General features: G+C 44.5%; 1 protein-coding gene across 2 annotated transcripts in view; it reads left to right on the top strand.

The window, feature by feature from the left end:
* The window catches only part of ZNF407 (zinc finger protein 407), a 740,003-nt gene that overhangs the window by 661,109 nt on the left and 55,457 nt on the right, over window positions 1–23,437 (top strand). The window lies entirely within an intron of this gene.

The following is a 23,437-nucleotide window of genomic DNA, read 5'->3' as shown; positions in this document are numbered from 1 at the left end:
ATTGAAGGGAGGGTGGATGGAGTCATGTATTGCAGGATTTTAGCCAACAACTTTCTTCCCTCAGTAAGAGCTGTGGTAGGTCAAATCACTCAGCTGCTCACAGAGATAGACACAGAGATAGACACAGGAACATTTCTTCTGCTGGTTTATTTAACCCCTTCGCACCGAGCCTGTTTTTGCCTTCGTGACCTGGCCAATTTTTTCAATTCTGACCAGTGTCACTTTATGAGGTCATAACTCTAGAACGCTTCAACGGATCCTACTGATTCTGACATTGTTTTCTCATGACATATTGTACTTCATGATGGTGGTAAAAATTTTTAGATATGATCTGCGCTTATTTGTTAAAAAATCAAAATTTGGCGAAAATTTAGAAAATTTTGCAATTTTCAAACTTTTAATTTTTATGCCCTTAAATCAGAGAGTGATATCGCACAAAATAGTTAACAAATAACATTTCCCACATGTCTACTTTACATCTGCACAATTTTGGAAACATAATTTTTTTTTTAGGAAGTTACAGTGCCTACAAGTAGTATTCAACCCCCTGCAGATTTAGCAGGTTTACACATTCGGAATTAACTTGGCATTGTGACATTTGGACTGTAGATCAGCCTGGAAGTGTGAAATGCACTGCAGCAAAAAAGAATGTTATTTCTTTGTTTAATTTTTTTTTAAATTGTGAAAAGTTTATTCAGAGGGTCATTTATTATTCAACCCCTCAAACCACCAGAATTCTGTTTGGTTCCACTAAAGTATTAAGAAGTATTTCAGGCACAAAGAACAATGAGCTTCACATGTTTGGATTAATTATCTCTTTTTCCAGCCTTTTCTGACTATTTAAGACCCTCCCCAAACTTGTGAACAGCACTCATACATGGTCAACATGGGAAAGACAAAGGAGCATTCCAAGGCCATCAGAGACAAGATCGTGGAGGGTCACAAGGCTGGCAAGGGGTACAAAACCCTTTCCAAGGAGTTGGGCCTACCTGTCTCCACTGTTGGGAGCATCATCCGGAAGTGGAAGGCTTATGGAACTACTGTTAGCCTTCCACGGCCTGGACAGCCTTTGAAAGTTTCCTCCCGTGCCGAGGCCAGGCTTGTCCGAAGAGTCAAGGCTAACCCAAGGACAACAAGGAAGGAGCTCCGGGAAGATCTCATGGCAGTGGGGACATTGGTTTCAGTCAATACCATAAGTAACGTACTCCACCGCAATGGTCTCCGTTCCAGACGAGCCCGTAAGGTACCTTTACTTTCAAAGCATCATGTCAAGGCTCGTCTACAGTTTGCTCATGATCACTTGGAGGACTCTGAGACAGACTGGTTCAAGGTTCTCTGGTCTGATGAGACCAAGATCGAGATCTTTGGTGCCAACCACACACGTGACGTTTGGAGACTGGATGGCACTGCATACGACCCCAAGAATACCATCCCTACAGTCAAGCATGGTGGTGGCAGCATCATGCTGTGGGGCTGTTTCTCAGCCAAGGGGCCTGGCCATCTGGTCCGCATCCATGGGAAGATGGATAGCACGGCCTACCTGGAGATTTTGGCCAAGAACCTCCGCTCCTCCATCAAGGATCTTAAGATGGGTCGTCATTTCATCTTCCAACAAGACAACGACCCAAAGCACACAGCCAAGAAAACCAAGGCCTGGTTCAAGAGGCAAAAAATCAAGGTGTTGGAGTGGCCTAGTCAGTCTCCTGACCTTAACCCAATTGAAAACTTGTGGAAGGAGCTCAAGATTAAAGTCCACATGAGACACCCAAAGAACCTAGATAACTTGGAGAAGATCTGCATGGAGGAGTGGGCCAAGATAACTCCAGAGACCTGTGCCGGCCTGATCAGGTCTTATAAAAGACGATTATTAGCTGTAATTGCAAACAAGGGTTATTCCACAAAATATTAAACCTAGGGGTTGAATAATAATTGACCCACACTTGTATGTTTAAAATTTATTAAAATTTAACTGAGCAACATAACTTTTTGGTTTGTAAGATTTATGCATCTGTTAATAAATCCTGCTCTTGTGTGAAGTTTGAAGGCTCTAACTTATTTGCATCTTATCAAACCTAAATCTGCAGGGGGTTGAATACTACTTGTAGGCACTGTATAAGGGTTAAAAGTTGACCAGCGATTTCTCATTTTTACAACAAAATTTGCAACACCATTTTTTTAGGGACCACCTCACATTTGAAGTGAGTTTGGGGGGTCAATATGACAGAAAATACCCAAAAACCATTCTAAAAACTGCACCTCTCAATGTACTCAAAACCACATTCAAGAAGTTTATTAACCCTTCAGGTGCTTCACATGAATGAATGGAATATGGAAGGAAAAAATAAACATTTAACTTTTTTTCACAAACATTTTACTTCAAAACCATTTTTTTTTTATTTTCACAAGTGTAAAAAGAGAAAATGAACCACAAAATTTTTTGTGCAATTTCTCCCGAATACGCCAATACCCCGTATGTGGGGCTAAACCACTGTTTGAGCACACGGCAGAGCTCAGAACGGAAGGAGTGCCGTTTGACTTTTTCAATGCAGAATTGGCTGGAATTGAGATTGGATGCCATGTCGCATTTGGAGAGCTCCTGATGTACCTAAACAGTGGAAACCCCCCACAAGTGACCCCATTTTGGAAATTAGACCCCCCCAAGGGACTTATCTAGATGTGTGGTGAGCACTTTGAACCCCCAAGTGTTTCACTAAAGTTTATAATGTAGAGCCGTGAAAATTAAAAAAATAATTTTTTTTCCACAAAAATGATCTTTTAGCCTCCAATTTTTATTTTCCTAAGGGTAACAGGAGAAATTGGACCCTAAGAGTTGTTGTCCAATTTGTCCTGAGTACACTAGTACCCCATATGTGGGAGAAAACTACTGTTTGGGCACACGGTGGGGCTCAGAAGGGAAGTAGTGACGTTCTGAAATGCAGACTTTGATGGAATGGTCTGCGTGTGTCATATTGCATTTACAGAGCCCTTGATGTACCTAAACAGTGGAAACCCCCAATTCTGATTCCAACCCTAACCCCAACACACCCCTAACCCTAATCTCAGCCCTAACCATAACCCTAACCACAAACCTAGCACCAACACACCCATAACCTTAATCCCAGCCCTAGCCCTAACCCTAGCCCTAACCTGTGTACTTGATTTTTTTTTCTTTTTTTTATTTTTGTGACAAGATCGCTGCCCTGCGATCTGACTCATAGTAACGCCACTTCTCCTCTGATCTCACACTGACAGATGATCAGAGGTGAAGCAGCGTTACTATGTGACAAGATCGCTGCCTGGCACAGCTGTGCCAGGCAGCGATCAGCTGTGCCAGGCAGCGATCTAGTCACACAGTAACGCTGCTTCACCTCTGATCATCTGTCAGTGTTAGATCAGAGGAGAAGCCGCGTTACGTGTGAGATCGCCGGGAAACAAGCAGCTTTCCCAGCGATCGTTCCCATTGGCTGCTGTGACGCTGACGTCATCAGGACCTGAACCAATCGGGTCTCGATGACGTCGGGGGTCCCAGCATTCATTGTGCACCGGGATCCCCGCGTTGCAAGGTATGTGGGGGTCCCGGGGGGCACAAAACCGCCGACAGTAGATAAACGTCGGCGCTGCACAAAGCCCAGCAAAGCGCCAACGTTTATTTACTGTGGGCGGTCGGGAAGAGGTTAAATCACAGCATGAACCAGTGCAGGGTTGAACAAAATAAACATGGCCTTTCTGGCAAACCCGGGAAACAAAAAGATAACATATAGCACAGTCCTTATGCCTGCAGAAATCCACCTGCTCAGTGTACCATCAACAGAGTCCAGCACAGTTGCACATACACACTTCTCTTGAGCTTTCCTATCTCCAGACCCGCAGAGAGAGGAAAAAAAACTCAATGGCAGGAAATTTAACTTGCTTGGGGTGGAGATATGCTGTTTAACCATTCTGCCATCTCTTACAGCTACTCACAAAAAAATCCAACCCTGTTGTGCCCGATTAAACCCTCTCAGTACATATGATGCTGAAGAGAAACTTCTAGGTTTTCACATCTTGGAAGATACCAATCTTCATGATACATATCTCCCCTCACTTACATTGCTAATGACCCTGTCACAGAGCATTGAAGATGGGTCATTGATGGGTCTTCCAGTATGACAGTGACCCAAAACGCACAGCCAGGGCATTTTAGGAATGGCTTTGTAAAAAGCATTTCAGGGTCCTGGAGTAGCATATCCAGTCTCCAGGCCTAAACCCAATAGAAAATCTTAGGAGGAGCTGAAACTCAATGTTACCCAGCGACAGCCCCGAAACCTGAAAAATCTGGAAAAGATCTGTATGGAGGAGTGGTCCAAAATCCCTGCTGCAGTGTACGCAAACTTGATCAAGAACTACGTGAAACGTCTGACCTCTGTTATTGCAGACAGGTTTCTGTGCCAAATATTAAGTTCTGTTTTTCTATTGCATCAAATACTTATTTCATCCAATAAAGTGCAAATTGATTATGTAAAAAGCATACAGTGTGATTTTCTGGATTTTTTTATTTTGTCTCTCACAGTTGAGGTGTACCTATGATAGAAATTGCAGCCCTCTCCATTCTTTGTAGGTGGGAAAACTTGCAAAATCGGCAGTGTATCAAATACTTATTTTTCCCTTCACCCATGACAGCACCACATGAGAGAGGGATCCGCCCCGCCAGGACAGGAACCCACTGAAACATAAGGGGCGGCACCTCTCCCCCGCCTCAGTTGGGTTCCTGTCCTGGAAAGGAATCCCTCTGACAGCGGCGGCGCCTGTCAGGATGAAAGACCCAGGGCCGTCCCGGCGTTTAAATTGCAGGGCTGACTTACCTGCGACGCCGGCCGTCGGCAGCTGGTAGCGCAGTCCCCGGGGTGTTGCCTGATCCGGGCCCCGGGTTCGTGCGGGCACGTCCCGATGTCCTCTCTTCGGAGGTTCCTCCACGTGCCGCCCTCCCCCTGCGCGCGCGCCCGTCCTTCACCTGCATGCAGGGGAAGCCGGGGGCGGAGACCGGCGTCCGACGTCAGCGATGCAGAGGATTCTGGGAGCGCGACCGCTGACGTCATCAGGACGCGACGATCATGGCGCCGGGCGCGACGCCGGCCAGGAGAAGCGGCTGGCGGTCGCGGGGGGGAGGGGTAATGAGGGGCACTCACCGATTAAAGAAGGAGCAGAAGCGGCTGCAGGGGTGACAATGGCGTCTCAGGAGGATCGCTCACCGCCCCCATCACAAGCTTCTGGTCGCAAGAGCCGCTCGAGCAGCAAAAGCAGCAGCCGTCCAAGTCACCGATCGAGGGATTCCTCGAGGTCAAAAGAACGCAGAACGCACGCTCCTTCGCAGCCCCAGAGCCCGGTATCGGTCTTTCCTGGGTGGTGAGTGATCTCTGTGAAAGTAGACAATGTTGTAATAGGGCTTCCTATGTCTTTTCTTTTTTAGGGAGGCAAAAAAGCTATATGCAAAAAGAAAAATAAAGTATGTGCCATATGCCACAGCCCTTTAGCAAAAGACTACCAAAAGGACTAATGTGTCAGCTGTATCCAGCGGACTATGGCTGAAGAGGCACCGAGCCTGGCAACAAACCTCAGATCAATAATTAAGTCGGAGGTACAGGGCTCACTTAAAAAATTGTTAAAAAAGAAAAGTAAGAGTAGGAAAGCCTCCCCGAGTTCCTCGTCAGGCTCCTCCTCTTCGGAGTATCAAGTTGAGCACGGGTCATCTTCATCCTCAGACAGTGATACGGGGGGCAGACCTTGCTTTCCCGTAGAAGATACGGACGCCCTCCTTAAAGCCATCAGGTCCACTATGGGCCTGCAGGAGGAGAAAGTAGAGAGATCACTGGAGGATGTGATGTTTGGCGGCCTACAAGAAAGGAAAAAGCGTACCTTTCCGGTCAATGACAAGATTCAGGCCCTAATCGAGAGAGAGTGGAAGAAACCAGAGAAGTCAGGTAGCCTTCCCTCCTCTTCAAAGCGAAGATACCCCTTTGAGGCTAAGGACACGGACATCTGGGACAAGGTCCCAAAGATTGACGCCGCAGTGTCTAGGTCTTCCAAGAAGTCGGCCCTACCCCTGGAGGATTCAGGGGTTTTGAGAGATCCCTTGGATAAAAAAGCGGACTCATACCTAAGGCACACTTGGGAGGCAGCGGCAGGGGGTCTAAAACCAGCAATAGCCGGCACCTGCACAGCCCGGTCATTAATGGTCTGGTTGCAACAACTGGAAGAAAAATTGGTCTCCAAAATACCAAGAGAGAAAATTTTAGGTGAAATGTACCTACTACACGGAGCTGCCGCCTTCTTGGCAGACACCTCCGCCGACTCGATGAGGTTAACGGCAAGAGCAGTGGGGCTGTCGAACGCCGCAAGACGGGCGTTATGGCTCAAAGGCTGCCCTGGGGACATTCAATCTAAGGCAAAATTATGTTCGTTACCATGTGATGGGCAGTTCTTGTTTGGAAAAGACCTGGATGACATCCTGGAAAAAGCCGGTGATAAAAAGAAGGGCTTCCCCAGATTCATGGGTGATCAAAGGAGACCGCCCTTTCGGAGGGGAAGGTTCAATCGAGGCCGTCCCCCGGGAGAACGGAAAAGGTGGGACGACAAGAGGAAAAAAGAACCAGGGTTTATGTTTGGGGGAAATACCTCAACCGCCAAAAAATCCCCGCAATGACACCAGCCCTCCTGTGGGGGGAAGATTGAGGCTCTTTTCTCAAGAATGGGAGAAAATATCGGCCAACAATTGGATCCTGAAAATTATAAAAAATGGCCTAAAGATCCCCTTCTTCCAGTATCCAAGAGCTTCATTTGTGGTGACCCCCGTCAGAAAGGAACCAGGAGAGCAATCAGCCATAGAAACAGAAATCTTAGGACTATTGGAGAAACAAGTTCTGGTAGAGGTCCCGAAAGATCAAGAAAGAAGGTCGGGTTCTATTCTCCCCTCTTCCTTATAAAAAAAACCCGACCTTTCCTTCAGAACGATAATAAATCTCAGGCGCCTCAATCAATGGATCATGAACCAAACATTCAAAATGGAATCAGTGACTTCGGCCATAAAGCTGTTACACCACAACTGCTTCATGGCTGTAATAGATTTGAAGGATGCCTATTACCATATCCCGATGCACCAAGAGTACCAAAAATACCTGAGGGTAGCCCTATACATCCAGGGCGACCTCAGGCATTTTCAATTTACAGCTCTTCCGTTTGGCATCTCCATAGCGCCAAGGATTTTTACAAAAGTAATAGCGGAAATGACCGCTTTCCTTCGAATCCACAATGTGATTATGGTGCCTTACTTGGACGATTTTCTGGTCATTGGCAATTCAGAACATCACTGCGCACATCAGGTAGAGAAGATAACAGAGACCCTGCAAAGACTGGGTTGGATGGTAAACTTAAAAAAATCAAAACTTCAACCCCTAAGGAAACAAACGTTTCTAGGTTTCGTCTTGGACTCCGACCGTCAAGTTTGTCTCTTGCCAGAGAAAAAACTAGAGAAGGTGAGAGAAATGACCCTTACGGCAATACAGCATCCTCACATGACCCTAAGAAGGGCAATGTCCCTGTTGGGCACGCTAACAGCCTGTATCCCAGCGGTCAACTGGGCACAGTTTCATACCCGACAACTGCAGGCGGAAATCTTGTCAGCCCAGAGACGATTGAAAGGGCGTTTAGAAGGGAAGCTGGAACTTTCCGAAAGGGGGAAAAACTCTCTCACTTGGTGGCTAGACGACACAAATTTAGCAGGGGGAACTTTGTGGCACAGGCCCGTGTCCGATGTAATATTGACGGACGCAAGCTCCTCGGGATGGGGGGCACACCTGAGAGAACATATGGCCCAAGGGTCCTGGGGTCACATAGAGCAGAAGGCTTCCTCCAACTTGAGAGAGTTGAGAGCGATAAACAGAGCCCTAGAGACATTCATTCCCATGTTACAGGGTCAAAACGTCCGAATTATGTCAGACAACAGGGTGGCAGTGGCGTATGTCAACCACCAGGGAGGGACAAGGTCAAACTCCCTAATGGACGAAGCCAAAAGAATCTTCCTCAAAGCAGAGCAACACGTAACCTCCCTAACAGCCCTACATATCAAAGGGACAGAAAATGTTCAAGCCGACTTTCTAAGCCGCAATAAGTTAAAACAGGGAGAGTGGGCCTTAAATCGTGTAATATTCCAGAAGATAGTACAGTTATGGGGACGGCCACTAATCGACCTCTTTGCCACCAAAAGCAACCGGCAAGTGAGAAGGTTCTGCTCATTAAACCCAGGGGAAAACCCGTGGGCAGTAGACGCTCTACAAATCCCGTGGCTGTTCAAACTGAGCTATGCCTTTCCCCCAGTAGCGTTAATCCCGGCAGTAGTAAAAAAGATAAGAGACGAGCAAGCCAGAGTAATCCTCATAGCCCCGTTCTGGCCAAAAAGACCGTGGTTTTCACTACTACAAATGATGTCTCTCTCGGACCCGTGGGTACTGCCAGAGATTCCAGATTTGTTAGCTCAGGGGCCGATATTCCACAAACAAGTCAAGGGGCTCCATCTGACGGCGTGGAATTTGAGAGGTCACTTTTGAGAGATAAAGGGTTTTCCCCGGGGTTGGTGACTACTCTAATGAAAAGTAGAAAACCAATAACAACCAACATATATGGCAGAACGTGGAAAAAATTCCTACAATTCCTGGGAAAACCGTTAGGTCAAGAACCCCCAATCGAGTCCATCTTGGAGTTCTTGCAGGCAGGCCTACAGCTAGACCTGGCAGTTAATACCCTCAAGGTACAGGTTTCAGCGCTGGGTGCATTATACAATTGCAATATAGCGGCAAACAGATGGGTAGCCAGGTTTATAAAATCTTGCCACAGATCTAGGCCAGTTTCCTTACCGAAAATAGCTCCATGGGATCTAAATCTGGTGCTGGAAGCCCTCACGAAAGAGCCGTTTGAACCCATACAGCAGATTTCAACTAAAAATCTCACTCTAAAAACCATCATTTTGGTAGCTCTAACGTCGGCACGTAGAGTTAGTGACTTACAGGCCCTTTCAGTCAACCCACCATATACCCAGATATACAGGATAGGGTGGTTATGAGAACAGACCCGGCTTACTTGCCGAAAGTAGTAACTAACTTTCACCGAAACCAAGAGATTGTCCTCCCTTCCTTTTGCGAGAATCCGAAAAACCCAGGGGAGGAGAAATTTCATAGCCTAGATGTTAAAAGAACCCTAGTAGAGTATATGTCTATAACCAGCCAGTGGAGGAGGTCCCAGTCCCTATTTGTAGCCTTCCAGGGTGCTAGGAAAGGTTATGGAGTGTCAAAGGGGACTATTGCCCGATGGATTAGGGAGGCCATTAGTGTAGCCTATTCAGCTAGTGGCGTCCCGGTTCCTGACGGCATCAAGGCTCATTCCACCAGAGCCGTGGCAACCTCCTGGGCTGAGAAAGCAGAGGTATCAATAGAGCAAATTTGTAAGGCCGCTACCTGGGCCTCACCCTCAACTTTCTTTAGACACTATAGACTAAATCTATCCTCCTCTGCTGACTTGACCTTTGGTAGAAGGGTGCTGCAAGCGGTGGTCCCTCCCTAAGGTGTTCGAAGTCTCCAGAATCTCTCATGTGGTGCTGTCATGGGTGAAGGGAAAACCACCATGGTTACTTACCGGTAGCCGGTTTTTCCGGAACCCATGACAGCACCCGTATATTTCCCCCCCTTCTTTTCACCGTTTGGGTGTGCACAATAGTCGGGTGTAATTGTGTGATGTGGTGTTGGATAAATATGTAACTAACCGAGAAGTCCTCTCAAATGCTCTGTAATCCAGCTGAGGCGGGGGAGAGGTGCCGCCCCTTATGTTTCAGTGGGTTCCTGTCCTGGCGGGGCGGATCCCTCTCTCATGTGGTGCTGTCATGGGTTCCGGAAAAACCGGCTACCGGTAAGTAACCATGGTGGTTTCCCCACTGTTCTGGAAGAAAATCCTTTTAAAGTTTATACTGGGCAAAATAGAGGAACATTTTTATAATGTCCTATTTCTGCTGCAGTTTCTCTTTAAAGGTTTCATTTTATGCTCCTGTGTATCCCCACCCATTAGGTGAAAAGAAGGAAACCCCGCAGCATTTCAGAGAAAATAATACTTGGAAATGAAGCTGGAGACAAGGTTTCATAATTGGTGGTTAATTGTGGCTTCTCTCTGTCCACCCAGCTATGCTGATAGGTCTCTGCCTATATGTGTGTATATGAAAAGACCAGTTAAGCTGAGTGGATGGGGCGAGCTGGACGGGCATCCCATGGTGACTAGTCGTTTCTTCCCCTTTCAATTATATTTTTATCTGAATCATAATGTTTGGTAACACGTAATGTTTAGAATTTATGGGATGAGCTCTGATTCATGAGGTCTGTGGTTCAGAAAGCATCCGCTGACAGGTTACCTTTAAAAGCGTTTTCCTACAATTGTTGATTGGGCCATATACACCAGGATGGGGTCCAGGATAAAGGACATATATTCCAGGATAGGGCCCAGGATAAGGGATATATATACCAAGATGGGGAACATACCAAGATGGGCGATATATATACCAGGATGGGGACCAGGATAAGGGATAGTATATATATGGGGGGCGTACTGTATATACCAGGATGGGAAACATACATACCAGGATGGGAGATAGATATATATAGATATATAGTTAGATTTGGCTATCTATAAATGTGTGTGTGTGTATGTGTGTGTGTATATATATGTATCATATATCTATATACCTTTAGATTTTCTTGCATCTGGGCCCATCGGACTCTAAAAAAGGAAAGATAGTTAGCTCACCCAGTAAGGTGTGGTAGGTATGGAGTTCCTAATGGGGTCCCACATGAGTCCATTCAGAGCAGCTGTATGAAGTCTAGAAGAATGGCAATCCAAGGAAGAAAGAAGCTCCCAGTAAGGTAAGTAAATCCATAAAACATAGTGTTTATTATTCCATTACTCCTACCAGACTCTAGTTACTCCACTGGCTGCTGTTCCAGGCATTCGGTATTGGCTGCGGTGCTGATGTCACATCTACAAGGCGGTGACTGCGAGAATCGTGTAATTTATTTTCTACAGCAAACTGAAACTTCGTTTCTCTATACCTTCTTACTATATGGTGTGATGTGACGCACCTACATGCTGGATGGTACTGATGCCTTAGAAGTCTTGCCTCTCCCAGAGAATATTGTACATCCATCCAATTTTTTTTAATTAAAGCCATATGTAATACTTTTTGGGTGTGGTTGCTCTGACAACTGTACTGTCAAAAATGCAGAAGCATTGCAACAGGCCTGATGATTATATCAAAGGAGAACAGAAGTGTTATGAGTCTTGCAGTTTTATCACTGGTCGACAACAATGATGTTACAAGGTCGACAATTTTGCGCTCTTATTTGGTCTTGTAGCCTCTGAATTCCCAGTGGGATGTACAGTAATTCAACATTATTATAAAATGTAATTTTTTTGGCTCATCAAAAATGAAACCTGCAAATAAAGTGTTTTCTCTTTTTGCTACTTCCAATAGGTGACACTAGAGTTCTAGACCTCCTCCTCTTTGAAGAGGGAGTTTGCATATTTAATTTCCCAGAGGAGCATTGCATGGCTTATAAGTCTTCCCAAACTGGCATGCTAGGCTTGGCATGTCACTCTCCACAAGGATAGATCTTACCCCTTGGATCCCAGTCAGACATCTCTCACCGAGCCAAATCAGATGTCACACTTTGCACTGATGAAGGGCAGCACCCTGAAACATTGTGTTTTCAAATTGAGATTCTGATTTGGCTTTTACCTTATGTCATGTGGCAAGGCGCGTTAAAGGGTCAAAATGGACTTTTAGGATCGCTACTCTCTGTAGGTGGCACTAGAATTCTAGTCTTCTTCCTCTCTGAAGAAGCAATTTGCATATTTAATATCCCAAAGGAGCATTGCAAGGCTTTAAGTCTCCTTACATTGACATGCCAGGCTTGGTATGTCACTCTCCACATGGAGAAATGTTACCCTTTGGATCCCTCTGTTTTACACCAACTTATAGCATGTCTGAGTTATGCATCTTTTTGTAGACTGTGTTGAATTGCACATACTCCACTTTTTGGTGAAAATTCAGGTACCGTATATCTGCTCCCCAGTGCTTTGATTTTTTTAGATATCCTTGTTTGTTATGAAAGTGATCCCCTAACATATTAATAAACTGCAGTATAGCACTTTTCTAGTATTCTTAGAGTTATGACTGTTCTTTTTTTTCTGCAATCTGCCAATCCACTAAAAAAGATGGGCTTTAAATATAATTGTCTGCATGGGATCTGCTGCTAACCAAATCTAGTAAGCACATCAATAATACAGAATACACAAAGTAAGCAGAAGCTTGTCCTCTCCAATCTGTAGTGCTGCTAACATGAACCTAATACATTACTTCCCAGTGTAGAGAGCTGTCCCTGGTCTTGTAATTGTATCCTAGAGCAAGCCGCTCTCCATAGCTCTTCTGACTTTCCTGTGAATTTTGCCTCTGACACTCTAAAGTAAACAAGATTGGAGGCTGTAGATTGTTAAATGTAAAACATATATTTTTATTACAGGGCAATAAAGAACCTCTAGCAGCATGACATGCCAGCAACTTGCGGCCCACATTTGTATGTACAATACAGAAATAGAAGTTGTATGGTAATATATCACAGGGAGTTAAAAATTATGTTGGCATGTGGGAAGTTAACATCCACACTCTGGATTCTTTTGCTTGATTTGCTGTTTTCTTTCCCATAACTCTGAGCATACAGTTTGTATTGCCATTTAAAGCACAGGTTAAGTGTTGTTGCAGGCCATTATACATCATTAGAGTAAGTAATATTCAGCTGTGGAAGAAGGATGGAAGCTTTTCACTTGTAGCCACCTGGACATTTCATTTGTCATCTGGAACGCTACAGCAAAATTAGTTGTGGCAGTCTAGATGTAATTTATAGCATGGCACCCTGAAAATTAAGTAATGAATCACACCATTTTGGCTGATTAGAGTTAATACATTTTTCCTGATGACATATTTTGTAAAACAATGCAGTGTATTCAAAACTATGCCTATCAGATTAGATCATTTTTCATGAAAGTCCAAATACCAGGCTAAATACCAGGCTGCAGCATATTAAAAAAATCTGTAATTTAATCAGTGATGGAGAATAATCAGGCTTTCACATGTGTAATAATACTTTATCACCATGTACACAATCATTCAATAGAAAAGTTTTGTCAGAAGAGTTAGGAAGCAAAAAACTAAAATATATTATCCTGTTATTTACCAAACAACTGATGTGTAATATGTAAACTCCATCTCCAAGTGGTCTTCCTGTACCTTTCCAGTCTTTCCTGCCTGTGACTTGTAGAGCATAAGGGTACCGGTACACATAGTGACGCTCCAGTGATCCCGACAATGATACGACCTGGTAAGGATCGCTGGTGCGTCGCTACATGGTCGCTAGTAAGCTGTCAAACAGGCAGGTCTACTCAATGTTACAGCAACGATACAGCGATCCATATAATGACCTCAGCGGTCGTTGGGACCTTGTCACACAGCAGCTGTTCTGACGACTCACGCCTGTGTCCCTGAGTTCTGAGTCGCCAACGAGGTCGCTCGTCGGCGTCAAACACAGCGATGCATCCTGGCCAGCGGGACACCAACGATCAAAAAATAGCCTAGGACATTTGAGCATGATCAGCGATTCTCACTAGGGTTCCTGTCTCCTTCTCAGTCTCCTGTATGACTCTACTCTCCTTCCCAGTACCCAGCATGGCTACATTCATATTCGCAATGCTCGATGGGCTCCAGTCACCTTCACAGTCCCAAGCATGTCTCTATTCTGCTCCCCAGTACCCATCATGACTTCATTCATCTTCTCAATAGTTGCTAGGGCTCCAGTCACCTTCACAGTCAAAAGCATGTCTGTACTCTTACTCTACAGTACTTCCCAGTATCCAGTATGGCTCCAGTCTCTTCAGTTCCAACATGGCCACATTCAACTTCTCAATTTACACTGAGGCTCCAGTCTCCTTCTAAGTCCCCAGCATGACTCTACTCTCCTTCCCTGTACCAAACATGGCCAAATTCATCTTGATTCTCAATGGGGCTCACTTTTCCTTCTCAATTCCCAGCATAGTTCTACTCTTCTTCCTAGTCCCCAGCATTGCTACATTCATCTTCTGAGTTCTCCCAAGGGCTCCATTCTTCTCAGTCAGCAGCATGGCACCTCTTTCTTTCTATGTTCCTAACATGGTTTTACTCTTTCTTAGCTCCTTAACTTTACTCCAATCTCTTTCTCATTCTCCAGCATTGGTTCCACTCTTCCTTCTCAGTCCATTGATTGGGTATTTGCATGGTGTTCCTCTTTTACACCATTTTACCTGAATTCTTGAGTTATACGTTGTGTTACATTTTTTTATATGATAACATATTGGTCCTTTGGTGATCTTGCAAGAAGTGATTGTCCAGTCCGTTGATGGATGATCATTAATATGATGTCGTTTTTAAAACAAAAGAAAATCCCATATTATTTCAGAAAAGAGTAAGTAAATGCAGCTCTGCCTGCTCCAGTCACTTGGGTTTGTCGTGTGGTCTTAGGCCTCATTCAGATTACAATAATAAGTTTGCATTTTTGCTCCAATTTCGCAGCTTCAACACCTAAACCCTTGCTGTTCAAGTAAGATAATGGTAGAAACTTTTGATGCAATCAGTTTGTTTTTCTTGAACTATCTGTTGTCCTGATATTGTGGCCATAATACGGTCAACTGACTCAGGTCATAGACTACTGCTTAACCATTATTACTAATGGGGTTAGTGGTTCTTGTCCACACTGCAGCATTAGACAGAAATCATAATTCAATTTTAAAAAGAATGTTGGGACTATCAAAAATCAGTCCTGACATCAAAACTGAAGAAGCGATAGCACTGAACTGTCTTATATCGGGAATAAGTGAAATTCCTTAATTTAATGTTATCTAAATGTTTATGTAATGTAAATCGAATCTTGCACAATACTGGACCCTGCCGCCCATCAGCACACTACAAGCTATTTTATGACACCTTGTCGCTTAAATCAAATTCACTGAATGTAGGAAATGGTTAAATAACAGTCTGTATTCTAATACAGGAAGGATGTATATCTTTGTACCGTGTTAGCCAGTAGATAGAAAAATATTCAGGATTGAGAGTCACATTGCAAGCTTTCGAGACTACTCAGGTCTCTTCATCAGGCTAGACTAATACAAAATCTGAAGTCACATATTTATGCACAATACAGCCTAGAAAAAATGCAATAGATAAGACAAGTGACGTGAAGCAGAACTATCAATATGGGAGAGGGAGAAACATAAATATAAACATTGGACCAGTTCATAGATAAGGAGTCCGGATGTTTTATAGTCCTCTGATTGGGGTCTCCTAATGTGTTGTGATGCCCCCACACGGTTTTAAAACTTCAGATTTTGACTTCAGATTTTTGTATTAGTCTAGCCTGTTGAAGAGACCTGAGTAGTCTCGAAAGCTTGCAATGTATTACCATCTTTTCAGTTAGTCATTAAAAGGTATCAACTACTGAGGACTCTCAATCCTGAATATTTTTCCATCCAATGTAGCATTGAATGATATATTTTTTTAGAGATCGTACGGATTCTAACATCAGAAATCAAGGCCCCCTATAAACTCCTCAGGTAGGCTTTGTATGGCTCAAAACAGGGCCCTATTACCAGTATGTGCAAAAGACCGCATACATTAATAAACTACTGTCCGTTTGGAGTAAAAGCAGTCAAAAATTTACATAATGGGTCTTATTTTATATGAAGATGGGTCAGTATAAGGCTCATTCTCATATATTGGATTAAAGGGGGTTGTCCGGCCTTAGGGTACAAGTTTGTAGTCACTCTGTGACTGCAAACTTGTGAATCCTGAGATCGCGTGCACTGTGAGAATTCACCAGGAACGTGCGCGTGTCCAAAAGTACCGTATATACTCGTGTATGACCCGACCCAAGTATAACCTGATGCACCTAATCTTGCCACGAAAAACTGGGAAAGCTTATTGACTTGAGTATAAGCTGGGTATGCATTGTCCCCTCATCCCTATCGTGGTATGCATGGTTCCTCATCCCCATCCTTGTATGCATCGCTTCTGGTTCCTGTCCTTTTCTGCATGGTTCTTCATCCCCATCCTTGTATGCATGGCTCCTTATTCCCATCTGCGAGGGATCTAACAGGGGAAGGGGGGCATCAACTTCGCTCGCCTTGGGGGAGGGGAGAGAAGGACCTGCAGGGATCTGCTCTCTGGTGCCACCACTTGCTCAAGGTCAGTCAGGGAACTGCACCGAAGGCAAATAGTCACCGGAAAGGCTTCCCTTATAGGTATGAGTTAGTGAGGCCCCCCCAGTGAGGGGGGATATTTATCACCAGTCCAGCCTGGGTATATGTATTTAAACCTCCCGTCCATCACTGCCAGAGTTCCTCACTAAAGCAATATGGTATTCTGCCACCAGTTCCTCGTTCGACATAAGACCCGTCTGACAACAGGCTGATATCAGGTCAAAAACCAACTCAGGTAGCGTACAATTGACCAACCTAGCGTGCGGACGTGGGGATTTGTGAATCTAGATAAAAGAGCAGCCCGAAAAGGCGCACTAGAAATATACAGGTATATATTTACAAGAGTAATATGCAGGTATACAGTTACAAGTGTAGTACAAGGATAGGGTATAGATAGGTCGCAATTACCATGTTATGTAGCATGTGACCACAGGGAGGTGATGATGGATCACAGGTCCATATCTTAGTTACAGGCTTTCCTGGCTGCATCAGCTAACATATCCTCCAGCGATTAGAAAACTAAACTCAAAATGAGCAGCTGTCTCTTATCTCCTAGGCTGTCCCCTCCCACACTCTGCTGCCTCCCCTGGGTTGGGCTGCCTCCCTCCTCCCATGTCTGAGAATGATTTTCTGCCCAGAATTGTGGATAGCCCATAACTTTCCACTCAAAGCTCTGAATGAAATGGCAGCAATGGCACTGGATTCTGCTAGATTTTATCTGCACACAGAGACTGATTATGCCTACTGTATGTAATTCCTGTTGGCTATGCTTTATAACTCCCTAATGCAGGGTTCTGGAGGTGGCTAAATAATTTGGGCACTTGGGGAATGGAATACCAATTCAGATTATATGCTCGGCTAGTCTCAGAGATCTTGCATTCTGTTATTATAGGTCATTTTCCAGATTCAATACTTCAGAGCTTGCTGTGACTTGTTGTACGCGCTGTCTCCATGTGCTTCAGTCAGTTTGCGTGTAGCTGCAGGAGCTCATACCTTGGTGCTAATTGGTGGGGACCAAGCTTCAAAGAACTTGTTCCTTGGTTTTTAATTAAAGATAAACATTGCATTGCTTTTTATGGGCTGGGGGAATGCCAAGGTGTGGGCACATTCCAAGAGGGACATCCCCATTGTCCCTCACACCATCCTTGTCTGCATGGCTTCTTATTCCCATCCTTGTCTGCGTGGCTCCTTATTCCCATCCTTGTCTGCGTGGCTTCTCATCCCCATCCTTGTCTGCATGACTCCTTATCCATATCCTTGCATGCATGGCTCCTAATCCCTATCCTTGTATGCATGGTTCCTCATCCCTATCCTTTTATGCATGGCCCCCATGAGAAAAGCATAAAAAAACAAAACATCCTACTTACCTTCCCTGAGCGCTCTCACAGCATCTTGTTCTGATGCCAGCAGCTCCTGCGGCTGGGCGATCGCATGTCCCCACTCATTAAGGTAATGAATATTCACCTCTCTCCACACCTATGGGAATGGAGAAAGATGAATATTCATTACCTTAATGAGCATGCACCTGTGTTAGCCAGGCAGCTGCTAGAAGCTGGCGGCTGCAGCTGTAATTGTGTGCGCTATAAGAGAAATGAATGTTCATTGCCAGTGCAGTGAATATTCATTTCTGTGTAGCAGCGGGCACAGTTACATCCGCAGCCGCCGGCTCCTGCCTCCTGTGACCTGCTGCTCCCCTTCCCCCACCACCTTCTGTCACAATGAACTCGTGTGTAAGCCGAGGGGGTCATTTTTAGCATAAAAAAAGTGCTGAAAAACTCTGCTTATACACAAGTATATCCGGTATGTGATTTGCATACATGCTGTCATGTGCCGACTAAATGGACAAAACCTAGCTCAATGCAAGTGTATTAAACGAATCCAGACACCGTATAGTTGGAATGTAGTCAGAAGTATGCAAATCGCATACTTGCAGTCACATGACCGCCCGCATGAAGAGCATCGGAGAATCCTAAGGCTGGACAACCCCTTTAACTCTGCAAGTACATTGGATACAGCACACGTCTGAGGTCTAGGGGCAGACCTTCTGTGGTATACTGTGTGGATGTATCCTGAAAACATGTGTTGATAAGTGTCCCTCATTCACATACTCTAGTACATAGTATTGGTACATTTTAGATCTCTGTTGACAGGAAGCTAGGGCCGGCGTCAGCACCCTGCGTACCCGGGCAAGTGCCGGGGCCCTGGCGAGATGGGGGGGCCACTCAGCACCTAAAATTTTTTTTTCTTATTTATAAGTCCGGGTTCGGCCCTCCGGAAAACATCATATTCACCACTATCTTTTCTCCTGTGACAGCATGCGGTCCACATGTTACCGCTCATTAAGGTCATGAATATGGACTCCACTCCCATAGGCGTGGCGCCCATATTCATGACCTTAATGAGCAGTGCCACGTGACCACGCACTCTCACAGGAAAAAGTTACCGGCGCCTGGACTCAGTTGAGCGGCGTTGAGAATGAGTAGTGGCGGGGCCCGGGAATGAGCCCAGCCCCCGGGGGAGATGAGTGATCTGGGGGGATGAGCCCAGCCCCCGGGGGAGATGAGAGTGATCCAGGGGGGGAATGAGCCCAGCCCCCGGGGGAGCCGGGGGAGATCAGAGTGAGTCGGGGGGGAAATGAGCCCAGCGGGGAGATGAGAGTGAACTGGGGGGGAATGAGCCTACCAGGGGAGATGAGAGTGAGCGGGGGGAGATGAGTGAGCGGGGAGAGGAAATGAGCCCAGCGGAGATGAGAATGAGCCCAGTGGGGGAGATGAGCCTATTATTCTCTATGGAGCATTATATGGGGCCCATTCTATATGTATGGAGCATTGTATGGGGCCCATTATCCTGTTTGGAGCATTATATGGGGCCCATTATCCTGTTTGGAGCATTATATGGGGCCCATTATCCTGTTTGGAGCATTATATGAGTCCCATTATCCTGTTTGGAGCATTATATGGGGCCCATTATCCTGTATGGAGCATTATATGAGTCCCATTATCCTGTTTAGAGAATTTTATGGGGCCCATTATCCTGTTTGGAGCATTATATGGGGCCCATTATCCTGTATGGAGCATTATATGTGACCCATTATCCTGTATGGAGCATTATATGAGTCCCATTATCCTGTTTAGAGAATTTTATGGGGCCCATTATCCTGTTTGGAGCATTATATGGGGCCCATTATCCTGTATGGAGCATTATATGTGACCCATTATCCTGTATGGAGCATTATATGAGTCCCATTATCCTGTTTAGAGAATTTTATGGGGCCCATTATCCTGTTTGGAGCATTATATGGGGCCCATTATCCTGTATGGAGCATTATATGTGACCCATTATCCTGTATGGAGCATTATATGGGGCCCATTATCCTGTTTGGAGCATTATATGGGGCCCATTATCCTGCTTGGAGCATTATATGGGGTCCATTATCCTGCTTGGAGCATTATATGGTGTCCATTATTCTGTATGGAGCATTATATGGGACTCATTATTCTGTATGATGCATTATATGATGTCCATTATTCTGTATGAAGTATTATATGTTGTCCATTATTCTGTATGGAGCATTATATGGGGCCCATTATTCTGTATGGATCATTATATGGGGGCTCATTATTCTGTATGGATCGTTATATTGGACCCATTATTCTGTATAGATCATTATATTGGGCCCATTATTCTGTATGGAACATTATATTGGGCCCATTATTCTGTATGGATCATTATATTCAGCCCATTATTCTGTATGGATCATTATATGGGGGCTCATTATTCTGTATGGATCGTTATATTGGACCCGTTATTCTGTATGGAGCATTATATTGGGCTCGTTATTCTGTATGGAGCATTATATTGGGCCCATTATTCTGTATAGAGCATTGTTGGGACCCATTATTCTGTATAGAGCATTATATGATGCCCATTATTATGTAAGGAGCATTATATGAGGACCCTTTTTCTTTGTGAAGCAATATAAGGGGCCCATTATTCTGTATGAAACAATATATGGGGCTCATTATACTGTATGAAGCAATATATGGGGCTCATTATATTGTATGGAGCAATATATGGGGCTCATTATTCTGTATGAAGCAATATTTGGTGCTCATTATATTGTATGGAGCATTATATGGGGCTCATTATTGTGTATGAAGTAATATTTGGGGCTCATTATATTGTATGGATCATTATATAAGGCCCATTATTCTGTATGAAGCAATATTTGGGGCTCATTATTCTGTATGGAGCATTATATGAGGCTCATTATTCTGTATGAAACAATATATGGGGCCCAATAAACTGTATGGAAGACTATGTGATGCCCAAAATACTGTATGGAGTTCTATACTGTCCGGTCTTAAATGAAAACTTTTGAATCCCCACTAGGGCACGCACTGTGCTCGGCGAGGATTTGCTGGTTTCGGAGCAATTGTAGAATTTACAATAGATATCACTCATGTAATGTAAGAAGTAAGTGATATCTTTGGCATTGTACTATACTTATATTTCTTTGCCGTATCTGTACTTCATGAATTGTGGTACGTGTTAAAGGGGTACACTGAGACACCTTAGCACGAGGCCCACAAAAACCTGGAGGCGGCCCTGCCGGAAGCAAACTTACTTTACTGGGCTTATAGTTAATTTTAGTTATGCTTTGCATTACTAAATGGCATGAAAAAAACAATACTCTAAGGCCCCACTTTGCTCTGAATTATATGTTATGCCTACTCCCACTGGGGTATCTTGAGGTCTGTGATAATTTAAGTTGTTTATGTCAAGAAGAATAATGGCTGCCTTGCTTTTTTCCCTTTATATTGCCTAGACATACAAAATCTTTGAAAAGTTAATAAAAGACAAAGAGGAGAGGTTGGAGGTTAAATAAAACCTACAGCATTAGGTAGTGTTATATTGTGTCCGTACTTGATGTCATACATCACACAGCCTAGCCAACCATGTAATTCCTGGGAATTCATATTGCTTAGTTGCTGGTTGCAGCATTATAACATATAATAGAAGTATCTGTAGTGTCATATTGAAGAAGATATATTCTATGCTACAGGAGACATCTGAGTAGATACATGTCTTTTCATTTGTAATGAGTGTAACTTAGGTGATTAAACCTAATAAATAAAATAAAGCAGACCATAGACATAACAGTTGAGTCAGTAGATATTTTCCCTGACTACCTTGTGGCTATTAGGTCTGGCAGACAATCCTCCAATTTCGACATTTTACCATGAACTCTTTTAATTTCTTTAGAAATAAGTGTGTAATTGGAAATCAACGTCCCATTTAAATTAACTTCACTTTAGTCATGTTAGGGGGAAGCTGCCAGCAGGTTTATGCTCCCGGTGAGAAAGTGACTTTTGTTCGTGAGCCAACCTCTGGCAAGAACTAGTGGGTCCGAATCCTTATTTTGGGACAACTATGTTATTTCTCGCTCTAGAGCAGTGTTTACCAAACTCCAGTTCTCTGCCCCAACACGTCATGTTTTCAGGATTTCCGTAGTATTGAACAGGTGAGGGAATTACTATTAAGGTTTCAGAAACTGCCTGTCACTGCGGTAACTTGCACACCTTCTCAGCGCAGTCCTACTCACTGCATTCACCGCTTTGTTTCTCTTTGCGTCACCTATTGTCATGCTTTTGCAGATGTCTTTTGTGAAAGAAGGCAGCTGTCTTGCCACCGCGTAGGCTTTATGAGCATCCCTCATAGCACCCATCTCTGCCTTAATCAAGAAAGGGGCTAATGCCAGAGACTGGCCTGAGTCGGCCGTGTCAGCCTTCCAGGATTTGAAACAGGCCTTTGCGAAAGCTCTGATACGGCACCATTCCGATCTTAAACAGTTACTCCTGGAAGTGGATGCCTCCACTATTGGTGCTGGGGCAGTTCTTCTGCAAATAGCTTCTTTTGGGAAGTCTGTCTCTTGTGTTTCTTCTCGAACTGTTTTCGTCAGCTGAGCAAGCAAAACTATACTACTGAGGATCATGAACTACTGGCCATTAAGATGGCGCTTGAAGAATGCCGACATTTTCTGAAAGGTGCCAGCTCTCTGGTAACAATATATATGGACCCTAAGAATTAGATTTTTCTGCAGACCACCCAATGGTTAAATCTTCGTCAAGCCAGGTGGGCTCTCTTGTTCGCCCGTTTTGACTATGAATTGCATTTCCATCCTGCGGAGAAGAATGTTAAAGTGAATGCCTTGACGTGTCTGATTCTGAAGAAAAAGCACAGCTTCTCTCTAGGTGAAGTTTTCCTACAACAAATCACATTGGCGAGTTTCTGGAGCATCTCCATTTTTTGTTTTAGATTCTCAGCATCCTCAAATGCAGTTTTCTGTGTCTGCTTCCTCTGGGGTATTGGCAACTGAGTTCTCTTTATGGCAAGTTCTTCCAGATTTGGCAACAGACTCTACCACCCCCCCCACAGATGAAGTCTCATACAGACACCCATTTTCCTGAAGCCCACCACAGGGAAATCATTGGGAAAATGGATTCCACTCACTGGCGCTGACACCTTCTGACATCCCAGGCACCGCAGCATCTCCCCACTCCTGCTGCCATCACTGGCCTCCTGAAGCAGTGACCCTACCTCCTGTTACCTCGATCCACCATCCACACCCTCCGATAAGCTCACTTCGGATTTTAAGATGCACCCCCATTTTCCTCTCAAATTTGAAAGAAAGAAAAACATCTTATCTGAAAAATATAATCGACTATGACATTAAATAGATATTTAGGATCCCTCATAGCCTTTGCCCCTACCCTGAAATGAAGCCTCATCAGTGACGTCCTTTTCAGTTTCTTGGCTAGCTCCTGCTCTGCTGAGCATGCATGCGTCGATTGTCAATTCAGATGAATGCTCAGTAGGATCTTGTCATTGCACTATTTTTCTCAGTGCACAGTGAAAATGTGCTCCCTCGGTTCTGATGAGAAATGACAATCCGGCAAGAGAGCACATTGTCAGTGTGCATTGTAAGGAGAAAACGAGCAAGCAGAGACCAGAACCACTGTGCTTTTCCTGCACACTCGGTATTCTCCTTACAATGTGCAGTGACAGTGCACTCTGTTGCTGGCTTGTC

Source organism: Dendrobates tinctorius, unplaced genomic scaffold, assembly GCF_039654945.1.
Source record: "Dendrobates tinctorius isolate UK_male_01 unplaced genomic scaffold, ASM3965494v1 ptg000004l, whole genome shotgun sequence".
Classification (NCBI taxonomy): domain Eukaryota; kingdom Metazoa; phylum Chordata; class Amphibia; order Anura; family Dendrobatidae; genus Dendrobates; species Dendrobates tinctorius.
This window is presented reverse-complemented; position numbering and strand designations above follow the sequence as displayed.